Consider the following 20,373-nt stretch of genomic DNA (forward strand, 5'->3'; position numbering starts at 1 on the left):
TGAAGTTTCATAGTTATATATGGAGTAATGTTACTAAGTTTTGCAGAGTTTTCCAAGTAGTAACATTACAAAGTTTCGCAGTTAAACGAAGACTAATAGCATGAAGTTTCGTAGTTATATAAGGAGTAATGTTACTAAGTTTTGCAGAGTTTTCCGAGTAGTAACATTACAAAGTTTCGCAGTTAAACGAGTTGTTAAGTTACGAAGTTTTGCGGTTATACGAGGAATAACATTACAAAGTTTCGCTGCTATACAAGGAGTAATATAACTAAGTTTGGCAGAGTTTTGCGAGTAGTAACATTACAAAGTTTTGCAGTCATACGAGGAGCAATACTATGAAGTTTTGCAGAATTTTCACCGAGGAATACAAAGTTTTGCAGTTAAACGAGGTGTAAAGTTACGAAGTTTTGCGGTTATACGAGGAATAACATTACAAAGTTTCGCAGTTATACGAGGAGTAAAAGTTTCGAAGGTTCAATGTTCCTACGTGACATTGAATTCAAATGTATTATGGGATGCCTATAAAGTCTTTCTAAACTGTTTTCTGTTGTTAATTTGTGAAGTTTCTTTTAGTAAACGTTTGTGGATCCAAAAATCAAATTCTATTTGTTCCCACGTAATGAAAAGCAACGCGATCCACCGGTTCGCTAAAACATCTTCTGTTCCTAATCCTGTAATGATTTCTCTTCTTCCGTTTTTACTCGTGAACAACATTTACTCGTCTCGTTTGTCCAGTACACGGACATTACTTCATCCCACTTTTGGTCGACGGTAGCAACACAACACCTCCACACATCTTAAATACTTTGTCCAAGGTCAGAAAGAGCGTTTATGTTTTGAAACAAGAGCTTTGTTTATCAACCAGCGAAGGCTTTTAGGAGCCGAGTGTTAACTAAAAGCAGATCCTCCGCCGTCCATTAGTACACGATGTTTCCTGCATCGCTGCCAACAGGTTCGGAGAGAGGATGGAGAGATGTGGAATTAAAGCCTGAAAGAGGAGAGAGAGATGATGCGATAGAGATGAAACCCGTCGTGTCGCTGCCCTGTTTACGTCCGTCTTTTGTCTGCACGGATGATGGAGTATGAAGCTGACTTAGTGTCAGACTCCGGCTGACACCATACTGTACTTGCGAGGAGATTAAAGAGAGAGACGTGGGAAGACGGGAGGACGGAGGAGAGGAGAGGTGGAGGGAACGCAAGGAGAGAGAGGACGAGATGCAGATAGTTGCTGTTGTTTAGTGTTTGTTTTCCTGTCGAACCTGTCAATTTTCCTGCTCACCTCCGACCCGTGTCTCCCCCCCAACTATATGTGGACGTTTTTCTTTTTTCTTTTTCCCTTCCTGCTCTTCATCCCTCGCTTCTGTCGTATTAAATTTTAATTCCCTGCAGTGAAGGTCCAAAGACTTTGATAGACACACTGAGGTGAAAGCGAAATCATATCTATAACAACAAGAGGTGATGAGTCTTTGTGTTTATAGGTGTGTGTCTGTGTGTGTGTGTGTGTGTGTGTGTGTAATTCAATGAATACTTTTGATATATATATATATATATATATATATATATATATATATATATATATATATATATCTATAGATGGATAGATGGATAGATAGATAGATGGGTGGATGGATGGATGGATGGATGGATGGATGGATGGATGGATGGATGGATGGATGGATGGATGGATGGATGGATGGATGGATGGATGGATGGATGGATGGATGGATGGATGGATGGATGGATGGATGGATAGTTGGATATGTCTTCCTGACCCTTAGTTTTATACACGACCCTGTAACTCTATCATGTTCTATTACAAAGACACTGTTTGTATTAGTGCCATTACCTTCTGCAGGAGCCAAGTTCCCAGATAGTTGTGCATGTATATATATATATTTAAAAAAAAACAGTTTAAGAAATTGATTGTGTTATTATAAAGTGAACGTTCCATTTAATCCATATAATTGAAAACATTTTTTCGTTTTTTTACATTTCAGCTTCTGTCTTTTCACATTTTTTTGCTTGTTCCAAGAATTTAGCTTAAATTCACCCCGTAACACATACTATCTGGAGAAACAAAAAATGTGTAGGTTCTTTTGTGTGTCGTAATGATGGATATTTTACACACATTATAGAAGGAAACTTTTTAGCTGATTTTCAAAATGCACATGTCTTTAATTATACGTAAAGCAAGAATTTACCTATATATATTTAACAAATGTAATAAATGTTATTATTAAAATTATTCCATTTATACATTACATTGTGTTAAAAAAATGCAAGTATTACAAATGCATATTTGAAAATAACATTTTATACTTGTTTCTTTGTTTTACACACAACCCTGTAACGCTTTCATGTTCTTTTACAAAAACACTGTTTCTTTAAGTGACGTCAGATAATTATACATATTTATTCTTTTCAGTTTAGTACACAAACAAATAAAGAATATGACCTAATATGAACTTACCATTCAATTCATATTGGTTATACATTTCAGCTTTTGTCTACTTGAAATTTGTGCAAAGAACCACTTTTGTGTGTAGTTTAGCTTAGCTTGTTTGTATCATAAAGTGAACGAAAGTTTACACTGAAAATGTTGCTTGTTAGCTTATTCAAGAAGTCATGCTGATATGAAATGTATCATAAGTTAAGTCACATTTGTCGTACATAAAGTTAATGGCTTGTCTTTGATAATTGAAAAAAGACAGAAAAATGGCTAAAGCGCCACAGATGTAGCTCAAAATTAGCATCACCTTAAACACAAACTAGCCAAACTAGCTAGCGATGCTAATCAAGTTCCCGCCCTCGTGCGACATGAATCGATTCCACGTCCGTCTGTCGTTTATTTAGACGACCTGTTTTTTCGGTAAAACACACAAATATCCCCGTCTTTAAAAGTGTGTAATTGTGGGTCAGAGCTTGTTTAGCGTCGTCAGCAGAAAGTTGGCAGTGAAACTGATCAACCATTATCCCAGCATGGGCGTGGATGTTTTATGTGCCACTTTGTGCGCACATGTGTGTGTGTTCGTTGGGCTTAATGATCTTTTTGGATGTTCTGGTGTGGCGGATATTGAGATGGATGGTCCATATGCTCTTTACGGTCCATGCATATTTCATATTTCAGGCATCACTTATACGGCCAGGGATGTTGCCGAGGGACGTGGGCCGACTTTATTGGAGCTCGTATTCACTTCCCACTCCTTTGTCTCCGTTGAATAACCCAGCGTACGTTTCATGACATTTAAGAACGACTCCTACACAACTTTTAAACCCTGATGTCGAGCCTGAAATGTCGCTTCTCCAGCGTGGATCGCTCTCACGTCTGAGTGCAAAGAAAGCGATGGGTTAAGTGGGAACTCACACCCTCGTAAATGAATGTTTCCTCTCGGAACATGGAACCGTTAAGCACAGGAACGTTAGACACGTTTGTAATGAAGGACAAAAGCAAAGTAAACATTGTCTGTCAAACTTTCTAAACAGCTTTCTTTTATTCTTTTATACTTTTATTTTTGAAGGTCATTTGTTTCTTCTCGTCTGGACTATTGTAACAGTTTGTTTTCTTGTCTTAACAAGAAGGATCTGTCTCGCCTGCAGATACAAAACTCTGCAGCGAGAATTCTGACCCGCTCTAGTAGAAGAACTCACATTTCTCCGATCCTTAAAACTCTTCACTGGCTGCCAGTTTCTTTCAGGATCAACTTTAAAATTCTGGTTCTTACTTTCAGATCTATTCATGGTCAGGCTCCTCCTTACATCACTGATCTGATCCAGCCTTACACCCCAGCTCGGGCTCTGAGGTCTGTGGATCAGAATCTACTGATGGTTCCTGAACACGCTTCAGGACCAGAGGAGAGAAATCCTTCCAGGCTGTTGCTCCTAAGCTTTGGAACGATCTTCCTCTCTCTTTGCGCTTGATGGAGTCTACTGACTCCTTTAAGAAACATCTTAAGACGTTTCTATTTGTTCAGGCTTTTCCTTGATTTTCTGGAAGTCCTGTTGTGTTATCAGTTTTATCTCGATCTTTAAAGTATATACTTTATTGAATATTGTTTTGATTGTTTAAGCGCTTTGTGACCCTGGTCTCGAAAAGCGCTATACAAATAAATATTACTTACTTACTTACTTACTAATGTTTCTATTATTTAGATACATTTTTAAGCTTATATTATTAATAAATGTTTGTTTCATTTATTCAAAAATCTTTATTTAATTGAAAGTTTTGTTCACGTCTTTAAAAAATGAATGTAAATCAGTTCAATAAGAAACATTTTTGAATAACTTTTTTAACCAAAATGTTGTTTTTTGTGTTTTTACATTTACAAAACAATCAAACAAAAATTACCATAACTAACAGAACCCCCCCCCCCCTCACCACTGAAAATAAAATGAGCAAAATATTTAATAAATAAATAAAACCCAGTGCACATGTATACATTTTGTTCTTAAATTCGGTACCTCCATGTTATTGTGTTTTTAAGCATTTCATTTTCAACATTTAATTCAATTGATTCTATATGAAAACAAGTTAAATCAATTTATTTTTTTATTTAATATTTTTTAAATTCTTAGCATTGAAAGGTTGATTTTTGTTTTATAGAATAATTTAATTTAAAAAATATAGATACATGATACATTATCTAAAACGTTATTTATAACTCATTGGCTCTATAATTCAAACGTTTTTATATTTCATTTAGGTTTAGGATTAAAGAATCTGATTGAGGAATTACAATATCAAACTCAGTATGAAAAAACGTGGTTTGATTGTCTTTTTTGTTTAGGAATCTTAATTAAACTTAAAGCAACAATAAGTAACATTTGAACTTTTTTCCCACATATTTTCTGGAATAACGTTTTAATTTTGATTAGATATAACTCGCTCAGTAAAACGGTTCTGGGCTGGAGACGGCACTTGTATTAATTTCCATCATGGTCGATGTACTGAAAGTACTTTTTGAACTTAAAAAAAAAGTTTTTTTCAAACAAATTCACATATATATATATATATATATATATATATAACTTTTTTACATTTAGTAAGTTCTTAAAATGGAGGGAGCCATAAAAATGTGCGTTCAATATTACATAGTGCTGCTTTAAAGCAAGTCATTGTGGGTCAACTTAACATATACTTAACTCTGGAGGCCCGAAAACAAATGTTTCCAGGGCCCTCCGGGTCACCTTGACCCACAGATAACACTGGTGTTTAAGATAATAAATTATGCTTTAAAGATGTTCGATTTTTACGATGGTTTTTTTTTTATGAATCTTTTCTTGGCTATTAAACTTCTTGGCTTTTGAAGGTGATATCTGAAGAAAGTTCATCAGGAAATGTGGTTTTTAAACCCCCCCCCCCGCCTTCCCACCACTTCCTCCTGTTGCTGACTCGGGGAATATAAGATATTTATGGTGAGGAGATAAAGAGGACATAAATCAAGAAGTGAAGAAGAGAGTGCAGGCAGTTAAAAATTGGTCGACGCGGTCACTTTGCTAAAGTGGATTTAGGATTCAGAAGATGAACAGTTTGAACGTGTCGGATGAGTAGTTAATGTAGGGGGCGCTATGATAAACTCTCATGGTATAATCATAGAAATGGGAGCTTTTTTTGTGGCGACGATCCACCATTTTGACTTTCCACTAACTTTAGACCCGCTCCAGAAGTTCTACCTCGAGTCGTGACGGCGTCAACCGTGGAGAGAAGAATGATTGACAGTGAAGAGAAGGACGACAGAAAGGGAGAGAGTTGCTGTTGATAGAAGAATGAAAAGATGTCAGAAGAGATTGAACCTGGAGTGAAAGAGAAGCAGATGGAAGGACAGTGATGAGTGAGCGACGGAGGAGAAACGAGGGAGTGTTTCACGTTTGTGAGGAACTCAAAGTTACCGGATCATCAGGAACGATCACAAGAAACGTTATTATCAATTAGCAATAATTGTATATAACAAAAAACTTTTTTTTTTTCATATAACAAGGCAATTTTTCTGCTTTTTTTAAAATTATTTAAATACATGAAGCTTTATATTATTTAAACGTTGTTTTTTTTAAATTAATAAGTATGTGTTATATTAATATTTACAATTTTGTTCATTTGTATTTGTTTTTTTTAAGGATTTAATTTATTTAAATATTTGAATTAAATCGTTTTTATATTGAATGGTTGAATTAAAAAATCACTTAGTTTAAAAATAATTAAATTCTTCTAGCATCGTTTTTGTTTTTATAGAATAATTGAATAAATAATTAAGATCCTGAAAATATTGATGTTTTTTTTACGATATTCTCAGTCCAATAATTAAGAATAAAACGTTTTTAAATTTAATAATCACATCATTGAATCATTTTTTATATTTAATTTAATATGCTTACAACTAAATTAATATTCTATTTTATTTAGAAAATGTTTTTTATTAATGGAATTAAAATATCAAACTTTACATGTAAAAAGAATGTACAATAATTATCTTACATTAAATTATTTACAAAACACAAACATAATTACACCTTTCAATATTAAAATTATTGAAGTAATGCATTTTAAATAATTCAACCCTTTTAATATAGAAGTTATTTAATTAAATAATTGAAAAATAAATAACCATTCAATATCCTAATGGCCCTGATATACTTCTATTAAAATATTTTCTTAATTATTATTTGTATTAAAAATCCATTAAAAAAATGGAATGCATGTAATATTCAGGAATATTTGTTCAATATTGAATGAAAACAACACAGAACTGTGAGGACGAGCGAGTTGTTGTTCCTCTCGCTGATGCTGCTCCGATAATTACCTCTAATGTGTAATGGAACACCCGGCAAAGTGTCGCAATTTGCGTGCCGTAATTCCAGGATGTTGTGTGACCGAGTGTACGGTGTGATTACATTTAATCACCAGGCGTCACAGTGCATTAACCAAACATCTCTATTCTTCGTATTCCTGCTTTAATTTCATGTTTTGTGGGGAGAAGGACTTACGAGGGCGGCGGAGTCGTGGCGGGGCCGCCGAGGAAGGTTGTGTTTCTCCGGATGAGCGAGTGTTGTGTGTTTAACAAGACTTTTCTCCATGATCTTTGATTACGAGAAGATCCTTCCTCTCCTGGTGAAGCGTTGTTTGCTCGCGTTAAATCTGGAGTCTTATTGTTCTTCCACGGAACCTCCTTCATCCTCTCGTGGGTTTAAACTCTGTCGGATAAAAGACGTGAGCAGCAGGAATCCCCGGGCGGGTCTGGACCGGTGAGCGCATGATAGTTCTGGTACATTAGGGGTGTCAGGAAATATTGATACAGCGACATATTTCAAAACTCCTTGCATAATACACTATATTGTCTATATTTAACAGCTTGTTTTATTTTAACAAAATATTGTTCAATTATTTTATTATAGTTTGTTCATAGTTTATATTTAAATAAAGTCTATGTAAAATATATATATATTTTAAATCTATTTACAATGAACATGTGGTGTATATAAAATATTCATTGTGTTTGTTCATTTTTGTGGTGCAATTGAACTTATGTCCTGCGCAGCTAAAGGATTTTGGCAACGACTGAGGACAAGAGGATACAGTCGACTAAAGCAGCATTTAAAGCTAATATTTGAAGAGTAATTACGGTTTAAATGTACAAAAGTTTAAGTTTAAAAGGCCGTAAACGTAGAATATTATGAAAATCGAGATAAAGTATAGCAATAATAATAATAATAATAATAATAATACATTTCATTTAACAAGTAGAGTGATAACTGAATATTAATCAAATATATGTGTGGTGTAATTAAAGGAGAATTATATAAATTAGTGTTAAAGAATAATTAGGAAAAAAAAGAAAATAAATAACATTATAAGTATTGATATAAAATCATTGTAAAAAAAAACGTTTAAAGAAAATCAAATACTACTAAATATATATATGTATATATATATATATGTATATATATGGGTTTTGCCTTAAAGATAATCTTGTTTTAGTAGAAATGAGTGAATGTAATAACTTATAATGTAGGTATGTTTACTTATTTTACTTTTTATTATTGTTTTATTTTATTCATCATTTACTAAATTTCAAATAATTCAGAGGTTGTTTTAAAATGAAATAATTTGATTAAAAATATATTTACATCGACCCTATATATAAAATATTCACAGGCTTTGTTCACTTTCGTGTTGCAATTAAACTCCTGGCTGCTAGATGGCAGCAGTCATTATGTCCTCCACAGCTACAGGATGCTTGTGATGACTGAGGACAGGAGGATACAGTCGACTTCAGCAGCATTTAAAGCTGTTATTTGACGAGTAATTACGGTTTAATTGTACATAGGTTTATCAAAGACTATTAAAAAAAAAAGACCTGGATGAAGAAAAAGTTTTATGATGTATTAGAAATATAATTTTCTACTTCTAAATCTAGAAATTTATGAATAGAACTGAGATAAATTATATTATTATAAATTATAATAATAATAAATTAAATACATAAAGTAGACTGATAACTGTATATTAATGAAAAATACATTTTGTATATTTAGAGGAAACATGTATACAAAAAAGAGATAAAAAACAAAAGTTTTCATAAAAAAAAAAAAAGCTTTTCGTAAAAAAAATGGATTTCTTATTATTATTATTAAGTTTGCATAAAAGCAAACTTGTTTGAGTAGAAATTAGCGAGTGTAACAAAGTTGTATTGTTTACATATTTTCCTTTTTTATTCATTTACTTTTAAAACTACTAAACCAGTGTATAAATGGTTCCCACCTGTTGATGTAGAGAAACATTTAATTCAAACATCAAGAACAAAAAGCCATGATGTGTCAAGAGTATTAAAAAACCCTGAAAAAAGACACTTGAGAATCTGAATCTTGCTCTAACAGCTCAATTTAAATCTGGCATTTTGCTATTTTCTCTTTGTGCTGCAGCTCCGCATTTGTGGCTCCTTGGAATGAACCCAAATGTTCCTCTCTTTGTGGCTTTTAGCCTTTTTTCTTTTTTTTCCTCTCCTCCTTTCTGCAGCCAAACAAAAGCCTCTAAAGACAGACGGCGGAAAAACGCAGTGGAAGTAAATTTTCTAGTAATAGCTGATGATTTGAGATAATGGACATATAATAAGTGCTACTTAATTAGCCATTACAGAGACAGGGGAGGGACGTGGATAAAGAGGGGGATGGATGGTTCGGAGCAACCGAGCAATGAACTCCTGTCGCCCCCTTTTTTCCCTTTTTTAGGGCTACAATAGCGAGGGCTTCTTTGGTCGTCATGGCGACTAATGTTGGAAACCAGCTGTGGTTTTGTCTTGGAAGGCCATTAGGCCGGGGCACAGTTGGCACTCTAGTTTTTTTTTTTTCTGGTTCCACTTCCTGCGAGTTCCAGCGCCGAGTAGATCCGTGATTAACTTGTCAGACTTTTTGGGGTCGCGTAATGGTTCCTGGGTAGGATGTGGCCCCCGTGTTTATCACTCAAGTACACGCTGATGAAGAAGTATTTGTGAATCCTATCCGACCCGGGGTCGGCTTGACGGATGGTTCTGTCGCTCTCCTCTCGTTCCTTTTTTCTTATGAATCCGGGCTCAGAGAAAATGTTCTGCTGTTCGTCAGCTTCGGGGCGCAAAAAAACATCTGGAACGAACCAACGCTGAAGTAAACACTGCTTTTCTAAAACATTAACCGTACGCTGGACGTCCTGGAAAACTGCTCCGGGCTCTGTGTCCGAGAAGAAGCATTTTGTTGCTTAAGCTAGCATCACATCCATCAACACAACAAATGTGTACACAACTTGTTTGTGTTGATGGTCTCGATTTTGCGATGTATGGCTTGAAATTTTGGCTTTTTTTTGTTGGAGTAGTACAGGTTGTGCTGAGTCTGATGTTCAGTCAGAGAGAAAACGTAAACACAGAATAATGAATATATAAGCTATCAATACGATACCGTATTGATGTTCAACAGCACTGCACCTATTTTTGAATGAAAATCAAATGTAATTTGACAGTTTTTTAAGGTTCATATTTAAATAAAACAATTGTTTTTTTTAATTACAATTGACATGCAAATATTCCTATAGTTTGTTCATTGTTGTGCTGCAATTTAACTTCCGGCCGCTAGATGGCAGCAGTCATTATGTCCTCCACAACTAAAGGAACAATAAAATTCCTGAGAGATCCCTGGCAATATCTGGGGACGAGAGGATACGGTCGCCTCCAGCAGCTTTTAAAGCTGATGTTTGGACATATTTTGTTTTATATTAATAAAATATATACTTGTTACTACAGTATCACGATATATATTGTATCCTTTCCCAAATATTGTGATACTTACTCTTAGCGTGTATATGATGGATATGTTGAACTGAACAATACATTTTTTTCATTGTTACACTTTAGATAAGTTAACAAACCACATATTCGTATTTGTATTTGCTGGTTGTTTATCAATGGAAAGTACTTTTAAGCATTTATTCTTCATGATTATATTCTTACTTATAATGTTCCATTTAGACATCACTCTTATAACTTATTTACACATAAAGTAACAATACGTTGGTTGATCATATTTGTTTCTGGCTCCCTCCAGTGTCTCAACAGTGTAATTGCAATGTCAAGAAAACAACTACAGCACGGCCGCTACAGTATTTACAAATGAGAGAAATATCAGTAATGAATTCAAACGCTGTCCCCTACTGACGACGCAAAGTAGTGCAGTGAGGAGCAACGTCAAAGTAATAGCTAGTCCAGTGGTTTGGGACTTAATTTATTCGATATTTCACGGCTCTCAATTTGATATGAGGTTTTTATGAGTTAGGACCGAGCAAGAGACTTCATCTTTGCACTGTCAGGTGGTTAACCCTTGTGTTAACACAGGGTCAAGGTGACCCGAAGGCCTGGAAACAAACATGTTGTGGTATCCCTCGTGTTGTCTCAGGGTCAAGGTGACCCGAAGGCCCGAAAACAAACGTGTTTGTTGTATCCCTTGTGTTGTCTCAGGGTCAAGGTGACCCGAAGGCCCGAAAACAATCGTGTTTGTGGTATCCCTTGTGTTATCTCAGTTTCAAGGTGACCCAAAGGCCCCAAACCAGATGTGTTGGTTCACCTTCACACAGAGACAACACAAGGGATACCACAAACACATTTGTTTTCTGGCCTTTGGGTCACCCTGACCCAGAGATAACACAAGGTTTGAGGAATAAAGATACTCTTATTAAATGTTATTTATTTATATCTTTGATTACATTGTTAAGATGAAACAATTCCTTTAAGGAAAACACACGTAAAATCTGTAAATTCACAGCGAAATCTGACAAAAATTCGCCATAAATCAACATTTTTTAAAGGTTAAAAAAGTCCAGTCAAAGAAAATGATGCGTTGCCGCTTTAATAAGTAAGTCATTTGTTTATTAAAGGTCCTTTGTGGCCCTTTATCTTAAGTGCCTCCTCATTTTCCAGTGTTTTCTCACTGAAGATTGGACGGGATCAGACTTAACCGACCCCGTGAGGAAAATTTACGTCCCTTCCTTGCACATTCAGCAGGACCGCGCCAGCGTACCGGGGCCAGGAAGTGGACTCGGTGCAGGACGGGGGGGGGGGGGGGGGGGGTTTTGGTTGCGGCAGATTGATCGGGTTTCACAGGACGCTGATGAACCATCAATCCGTCCGAGCGCTTTGATTTGCCGCGGCACGGGTCAGCACCGGTGTCGGGGAGGTTTGGTTGGGGGGGGGCAGGGACTCCTGGAATCGATGGCCCGGGTCAGAGGGTAACGTCTCGCTGAGTGCTGAGTCCATACACAGGCGTCAGATGGGATCAGCATCAATCACGGGCTCAGAAACATACGCCGCCTGTCTCAGGGCCTCAGCGCCGGGTCCAGGCCCGGGCGTCTGCCGGGATCAGTGTTGCTCGTGTAGCAGCTTCTCGGAGCAAGACTCGCCGGGAAACACTGGATCTAGACGGAGCGGCGAGGATTGATGGGAGAGCAGCGAGAGCAAGTCTCCAGATGTTCTGTGGATTTCTCTCCTCTCCGAAGTCGACGTGCCCCGGATTGAAAAAACACGAGTTTGGATTTAAATGATGTTTTAAAAAAAACACGCTCCTGCTTCTACATTCGCTGCATTCAAAAACCCCTGCTGAGATTCGCACCCACAACAACAAAGAACTGTTTGTTTTTTTGTTGTTTTTAACCTCAACAGGAATAATAACAAAAATCTCCACTTTTCTTTTGGTCTCCTTTTCTATGAGACGTTTACTTTTATTTAACGAATGTTGAATTGACTTAATTTAACGTTTTAGTCACACATGGAACGTACGATACTATAGAAACCTTGTTCGATCGTTCTAAGCAGCCAGTTAATGTGATTGGAAAGCTATATGTCAATCAAACTACATTGATATTTGTCCCGCCCCTTTGTTAGCATCAATTTAGTTTTGGGATTATGTGGAGTTAATTCTTAAAAAAAAGTTTTTGTTACAACGTTTTCAGGTTATCTACCCCACCTTTAATTTGAAAAAAACTTAATTTCTTTAAATATAATGTGTTTCTATTAATCTCCTCTTTGTTAAGTAAATGATGAAGGAACTGGATGAACCATCCGTTATGAAAGCGGAGCAAGACGTCAATATTTATTCTGTGCTTACTATAAGTTTGCACACAATGTTTTGAAGAACACCTATCTCACATTTATGGAAACTAGTTTTTTAATTAATTAATTTTTTTGGATCAATTGATTTCACTGTTTTTTAACAACTATATTCTATATTTTTAGCTAATTCCTGTCTTGTTGTTTAATAGCAAAGTCTAGAATCTTTACATTTTTCGTAACATCTATTTTTGTTGTTAAAAGTTAAGGTAAGGTAAAACTTTATTGAAGTTGCATATGTCCAAACATCAGCTTTAAAAGCTACTGGAGTCGACCGTATCCTCTCGTCCTCAGATATTGCCAGGGATCTCACAAGAATTTTACTGTTCCTTCAGTTGCGGAGGACTCAATGACTGCTGCCATCTAGCGGCTGGAAGTTAAACTGCAACACAACAATGAACAAACTTTATGAGTATTTGCATGTTAATTGTATTTAAAAAACAAATGGCATTTGGAACTTTAAATCTGAAATTTAGTTTTTAACGATAATGATAACCTGGAGAAACTATGGGCATAACTTGTGGGGTCGTTTTTTAAATCTCACAAGCGACTTAAATTTTACGATTTAATTGAAAAATCTATAACTACTATAACTACAATTGAAATTGATACAAACGGCTAATTCTTGGGGGTAATTTTACGTATAATTTTATCTATTATTTTAGATCAATTCCGAAGAAAACTAACCTTTGAAAAACATCCTGCTAAATGGAATTGTTTTGAAATGTTGTCGGGTTAAAATATCACCATTTTTCTTACAATAAAAACCAAATGTAAGTTTGAAAGCGTAGTTTCAAACACATTTAACGCTTTGGAGCTTGAGTTTGACTCAATAACGAGTATCTTTCCGGACACGTAGGTGTAATTAAACGTACAGCAGTGACTTTATTGAGTCACAATAGCTCGGTAAGTAAAACCCTAAGACACACGAGCGTAGAATTCTGCTTCCCGTCGTAACAAAAGAACCGACGTCGGTTCAGAAGCTTCGACATAAGATGATGAATTACAGCGGAAACCAAAAATCAATGAACATGCAAATTGAATTTTCTCTTTTTCTTTCCTGTGATCTTCATCTCGTGGGTTTCGTGTCCATCTGTTGTTTCATGCGGTCGTTCATCTTTAATTTCCTGCGTTTTAATCATCATATCTACACGGGCAGCACACGCGTGTGATTGATGACGGGATCACACGTGTGCGGCGGACTCCAAGGTCTGTGTTTTCAAGGGAACAGTAACGCGAGGTCCGAGCCGACGGAGGTTTTCACACGCCATAGAGTCGATATATTCCAGCCCCGGCGCGGAAGAAAAAAAAAAAGGGGGGATGATGAAGTAGTTTAGATTAAAAATATCAGGGCAGTTAAAGCGAAGACGCAATGAGGCGTGACTGGAGGAAGAGACAGCTGCTTTAAGATGCTCGCCACATGTTTATGAGGACTCGTAAATGTGCTTTTCCCATCTTTTTAGATGAAAAAATGGAGGAAAAATAGGATGTGGCGAAAGTATAAATGGTCTTCAGAGTCAGAAGCTTCTGCTTTTCACGTTTCTTTTTATAAAACTGAGTCATGAATCACTCACTTTCGAACATTCCGACGTGTTTTGCTTTGAAATAAGCATTTTAATGTGAGATATTTAGCTGGAGGTGCAGAAAAAAACTGGGAAAAAGCTCAACATTTAATTCAAACTGTTTCAAGAAAGTATTTTGTCATCAGAAGTTTAACTTTAATTTAAAAAATAAAATTATAATAATAATAGTATTAATTCAAAGAATGGTTGAATATTGAATTAAACTAAAACAGAAAATGATGATTTTGATAATATTTATGTAGAAATAAATAGCTTTAATATAATAATATGTGTTTTGTGTTTTAAAATTATACAGTTCGGTTAATAAAATAAATATTTCAGTAAAATAATATAGATTTAACCAAATTAAATGAAAAAATAAGAAGAATATGTGTTTTTGTATTTTTAAATTCTTAAATCAGGTTAAAATAGAAATTATTCAGTAAAATAATATGGATTTAGCAAAAAATAATTAAAAAATAAAAGTAAAAATGGCAAAAATGAGAAGAACATGTGTTTTTCTATTTTTAAATTCCAAATTACAGTTATTAAAATAAATACAAAAAAATCAGTGAAATAATGAAGATTTGACAAATAAAAGGTGTATTTCAAAATAAAATAAAAATGCAAACATTTAAAGAATGTGTTTTTGTATTTTTAAATTCCAAAATATGAAAAAATGTGAACAGAAAATAAATAGTTCAATAAAAACGATGAAATTCTAGTTATAAATATATGTATTATTTTTGACTTGTCAAAATTGTGTTAGTTTTCTTTTTAAACATATATTTTTAAATGATTTTTGTGTTTTAAATTCACCTATTTAGATGTAAACTTCCTTTCTAGCCCCACTATATTTCAGAGCTGTGTCTCAACAAATAAATAAAATCCTAACCTCACTTAAAATCTTGAATTAAGTCACTCTCTCTTATCTCGTTCAATTCCTTCTTTCCTCTAATCTTCTTCTTCATGGTCATTTAAGTGAAACATTAAAGTCATTCCTGATCGTAATCTTTGATTTATTTATCGTCTCCCTGTTCGCTCGGATCAGAAGGTCGTCGTAATCTGACTCGTGTTTGCTGGACACAAATGATGATGAAGGCTGCTTCCATTATTAGTGTGTGTTTTTATGTGTGTGTGTGTGCGTGTGTGCGTGTGTGTGTGTGTGTGTGTGTGTGTTGGACAGCCTTGATAGCAGGCAGGATATTACAGTCTCACTCATGACAGCTATTGATTATAATGGGGGAGAATTTAGAACCTTGGAGACACACAAACACACACACATACACACACACAAATACACAACATAGTAAATAATGAAGCTTCATGAAGCTTTTAGACTCTGGATCTGATTGTCAATCAATCGCCGCCTGCTTTCTCAGTGCCTGGTCAATCAAAGACTCGTCCGCTGAAGAGGAAGAAAATCTTTTTCTCGAGATCGACTTTTTTTTAACCACATTTTGACTTCCTGACTCTTCACAACAATAGTGTTTCTCAAGAGGCTTCATTATGAACGGCTTAGGAAACCAGAAATAAAAGAAGTGATCGTGAAAAATGGCTTCAAATGTTGGGGAAATTTAAAAGTAATTACTCAAGTTACAATGTTAAAAAAGTCGTTTTTCTTCCATCAGATTTCACAGATTATTTAAATGATTTTACTTCAGACTTAAAGGTTTCCATTGTGGTTCGTGAGGATTTTTCAGAGTGTATTTACGTCACATAAATAAGATTTAAACGTTATAGAGTTTATTCTTCTTCTTTTTTTTTCACTGTTTTGTTCATAATAATAATAGAACTTCTTATTTAAAAAAGCCTTCCTCTCAAGGACTGACTTTCGAGGACACTTTACACGTGAGAAAACAAACAATAAATTCACATAATAACATTATTTAAAAAAAGAAAATCAAAAAATACAGTCAAATGAAATCATAAAAGCATAAAAGGTAGGTTTAAAATAAAGGAAATGGCAACAAAAACAATTTTATGAATTCAATTCAGATAAACCTCAATATGTATATAGTTCTTTTATTTCTTTTATGTGTATGTTTCTGTTTATTTGTTTTATTTTCCGTTAAATCAAAGAATCAACAATAAGATGAGACCGAAAAAAAAACACAACTTTACAGTGTGATATTTATAAATATATTGAATTGTTACTTTTATTATGTTTAACTTGCAGGGGCCGTGGAGAATAGTGGCACATGTGGCCCCCAGGCCTTACTTTGATTGATCAGGTCCACTATATTTCATTGTCGGTTAAAAAAAACATAAAAAACTTTACCGTGTGATATTTATAAATAATTATAATAAAATGATATATATTTATTTGTTACTTTATTATGTTTTTACTCGCGTGGGCCGCGGTGAATAGTGGCACATGTGGCCCCCGGGCCCTACATTGATCAGGTCCACTTTATCTCATAGTTGGTTAAAAAAATCCTCATTTCATTAAACATCCTTAAAAAAAAGGGAATAAAAGCCTTTTTTCTCATGTCAATGTTTGCTGCTTTAAACCTTTAAACAAATCCCATGTTTTGATGGATTCGACAATGATAACCACTTTAATTTCAACTTTAATTTTCTTTTTTTTTCCTCTAAATCTTCGTCTCTGGAGCTTCATCTCCGAGTGGCTGCTGCTCTCCGAGCTCTTGTTTCCAAAGAAGATGCTCTTACTGTCAGAGTGTTTTATCGACGCTCCAACAGGCTGATAATAGGAGGAACCCGGCGCTGAACGATACACTTCTCTCTCTCTCTGATGTGGTTCTGGCGACATTGATCCCGGCCCACTTTGATCCTCCTCTCAGCTGTTGCTGCTGCTACCAGCCTTCGCTCCCTCGTGGCCGGAATCAGCAGCTTTTAACCCCGACAACCCCTCGTCTCATCCTATAAATCTCCTTCCATCTCCCCTCTTACCTACATCATCACTCCATCCTCTTGCTCCATTCCTCCGAGTCATCACTTTTTTTTTTCTTCCCCCCTGATCTGGGATCTGCTGAACGTTCTTCTCCTGGTCTTCACCGGCTAGTGAAGGAGGAAGTAAAGGATGATGAAATATAAAAAAAGAAAGAGTGAGAAAGAGAAGAGCACAGTCGGACGTCTTCACTCCTCCAGCTTTCGTCGCCTCCTCTGAGCTTTGCTTTCTAATAAACTAAAATAGCATGAAGGGAAATTGAAAGTCTCGTAAGATTGTTTTCGCTCATTAGGGAGTCGAGGGAGTTTAAATCAACATCTATCTATATTTTTGGATTCTATGTTTTTATCTTCTTTTTCTTCTGCAAGTCTTAGTTGGTTTACTTTGATTTTTTTCTTTTTATTATTAAATAAATACGATGAAAACATTGCAGATGTTTTTTGATATTTCTGAAAACAACAAAAAAACTATATAGAAAAGGATGTAATAGGAAACTAACATTACAAAAAATGACATTAATTTATATTATGTTATATAATATATTAATTATAGTATATTAAATAACTGTAAAAGAGGTGTGAGGGCAAATGCTTAAGATATTAATATAGAAAATAACAAATAGTAAGATTTAAACAAAATTAATAATAAGAAACTATTTCAGTAAAAAGCAGGAATTAACAGGGTTTTTTTTACCTTCATTTTAAACAGTAAATATGAGGAATATGAAATTTATTTTAAAATAATTTCAGAAAAATAAATGCTAAAGTTAGACAATAGAAAAAATAAGCAAATTTCTTTTTTAACAGTGAAAGATATTGAATAATTTCTCTATAATTCTTTTTTTGTAGGACAAATAAACACTTTGCTCCAACCTGTTGAAGTTGGATTTATGAATAATTACATTTTAAAGAGTATTTTCTCTAAAGAAGTTGCTATATTTTAAATGTAAAGTTCAACATTGACATTTTGGATTCATTTTCCTACAGTTAGTCACATTTCTTCTCTTGTGAGCAGCAAAACTATATGATGGAAAAGGTTTAAGGCAAAAAAAAGTAATAACCACAAGTTAGTAATTTCCTTTTTTTACGACATCACTTTTTATAGATCAAAATGCAAAAATGAGAAGAAAAATAATGTATTTAAAAATTCTGAAGTCACGTTATTAAAATATATACATGTTATTCAGTAAAAGAGTATGTTTTTTATATATATAATTTATTATTTTAAAATAAAAACAAAAGGTAAAATGAGTTTAAGAGAAAATAAATCAAATTAAATTAATAAGTAAGTTTAAATATATATATTAATGTATCCAATGCATCCTTAAATGCCATTTTCCGTTTTTTTTAGTTTTTTTATCTTGACGACCCCTTACAACACTTCATAATGTGGCCCCTCAGGAAAAAGGGTCTGTGTGATCATTTCTTTCCTTCCTCCATATGAATATAAAAGCCTCCATAAATTGGTTATATTGCGCTTAAATCCACATTAAGTTGGATTTTTTTTCCCTCCTCCTCATAAATAATGAATGAAGGAGCAGAGATTTAATTTCTGGTTGTTTAAGTAACTTCTGAGCCAATTACAGCTGTTTGTGCGACGCTTGGAAGAAGCAGCAGAAACTAGTCAAATACAAATGAGTCCCGGAGAGAAAGAGCTTCAGAGTCGAGGTGATTCCTCTCCATCGCCACAGAAGGTCGTCAAGACTCCTGAACCGTCGTGTTGGATTGTTGGAGCAGCTTTTTATCTTGAAGAAAAAGTGATTTAATTTCAGATTATGACTTTGATTCTTGCAGGTTTCTTCTCCCTCCTCTGTTCCAGTTCCCACTTGCTCTCCGACTCCATTTGCATTCACACCTCCCCGGTGGAGCCCCCACTCATCCCTCATCCCCTCTTTTTTCCACTATAAATTTAGATCCCTTGAAGCACTTTTTATGCATTTCTGTACAAGCAACAGCACGTGAGATAAATCTCCTCTGCAGGCTTGTAAATGTTGCAAATGAGCGCGTGATGGACGGAGAGGAGAAAAGTGAGAGAAGGAAGATGACGGGACGCGATGGAGGGGAGAGCGGGTGTTTCGATCTTCATTTAATAATTGAATAATAATCTCCCTGGAGACGTGACCCAGAACTGGAGAACAAGGGGGAGGCGGAGGAGGGGTGAGGGGGGGGAGATCAGGACGGCGCGATGCTGCCCCCTCCCGGCGCCACCTCGCCACTGCAGCGGAGTGCATGATTTACGACAGCAAACCTGTGTGTGTGTGTGTGTGTCACGAGCAGACGTGAGGTTCTCTTGCATGTCAGGGAAGATTCTGGTTCACTTTGTCTGGCACGTTCATGCGTTGACGCAGAATCAGAGCGTGTCTCGCTGTCACGCCCGATTCTTTCCTCGCCGCCTTGACGGTGATGTATGAGGTTTAGGGTGGCGGTGAGGTTTTGGGGGGGGGGGGGGGTTGGGGGGTACATGGCCGCTGATGTTGACGGCTGGGTTGAGCGCAACGTTGCTCTCAGGGTTGATGTATGAGCGCTGGGGTTGTGGGACGCCGCTCGCTGACACCCGGAGAAGTCACCGCGGCCCTGGGGCCTCGTGTCCGCTCTGAAGAGCCAGCGCTGCATTCCTGGTGTTCACAAACACACACACACACAGACTCAACACACACACACACACTTTGTAGAACTTTGCCTTTTCACACTCAGTCCTTCAACTAGACCAGACTTGTGGCCCTTTGACTGTATATATATGGCCCTCATGAGGTCAAAGGTCATGTAAACTAAGAATTTATTTATATTATTTATTAATAATGTGGTGTATTGGCAATAATCTGGCGATAAGATATGTATCATGATACTGTGGCAACAATACCATATATAGTGATACTATAGTAACAAGGATATATTTGTAGTATTGTCGAGTACTTGACTCTGGTGTTGCAGTATTTACAGACCACATGACTCTTGACAAAGTCATAACTACTTTCATTTGTTTTCAAACCAAAATATGTCCAAGCATCGACTTTAAAAGCTGCTAGAGTTGTCTGTATCCTCTCGTCCTCAGTCAGGTCAAGTCAGGTCAGTTTTTACTCAAGCTGCGAAAGACATGACTGCTGACATCTAACGGCCGGTAGTTGAATTGAAACACAAAAATGAACAAACGCTGTGAATATTTTCATGTTAATTGTACATTTAAAAAAAACAAATGATTGTTTTTAACACTTTATTAAAATATAAACCGTCAAAATAACTATGATGAAAATATAATTCAAATAAATCAGTTGTGGTATTGAATATTG

At 35.6% G+C, this 20,373-nt stretch overlaps 1 protein-coding gene across 1 annotated transcript in view; it reads left to right on the forward strand.

The window, feature by feature from the left end:
• efna3b (ephrin-A3b) overlaps nucleotides 1-20,373 on the forward strand; it is a 90,298-nt gene that overhangs the window by 48,662 nt on the left and 21,263 nt on the right. The gene's annotated exons all lie outside the window — the stretch shown is intronic.

The sequence above is a fragment of the Callionymus lyra genome, chromosome 17, assembly GCF_982586985.1.
Source record: "Callionymus lyra chromosome 17, fCalLyr1.hap1.1, whole genome shotgun sequence".
Lineage (NCBI taxonomy): Eukaryota > Metazoa > Chordata > Actinopteri > Syngnathiformes > Callionymidae > Callionymus > Callionymus lyra.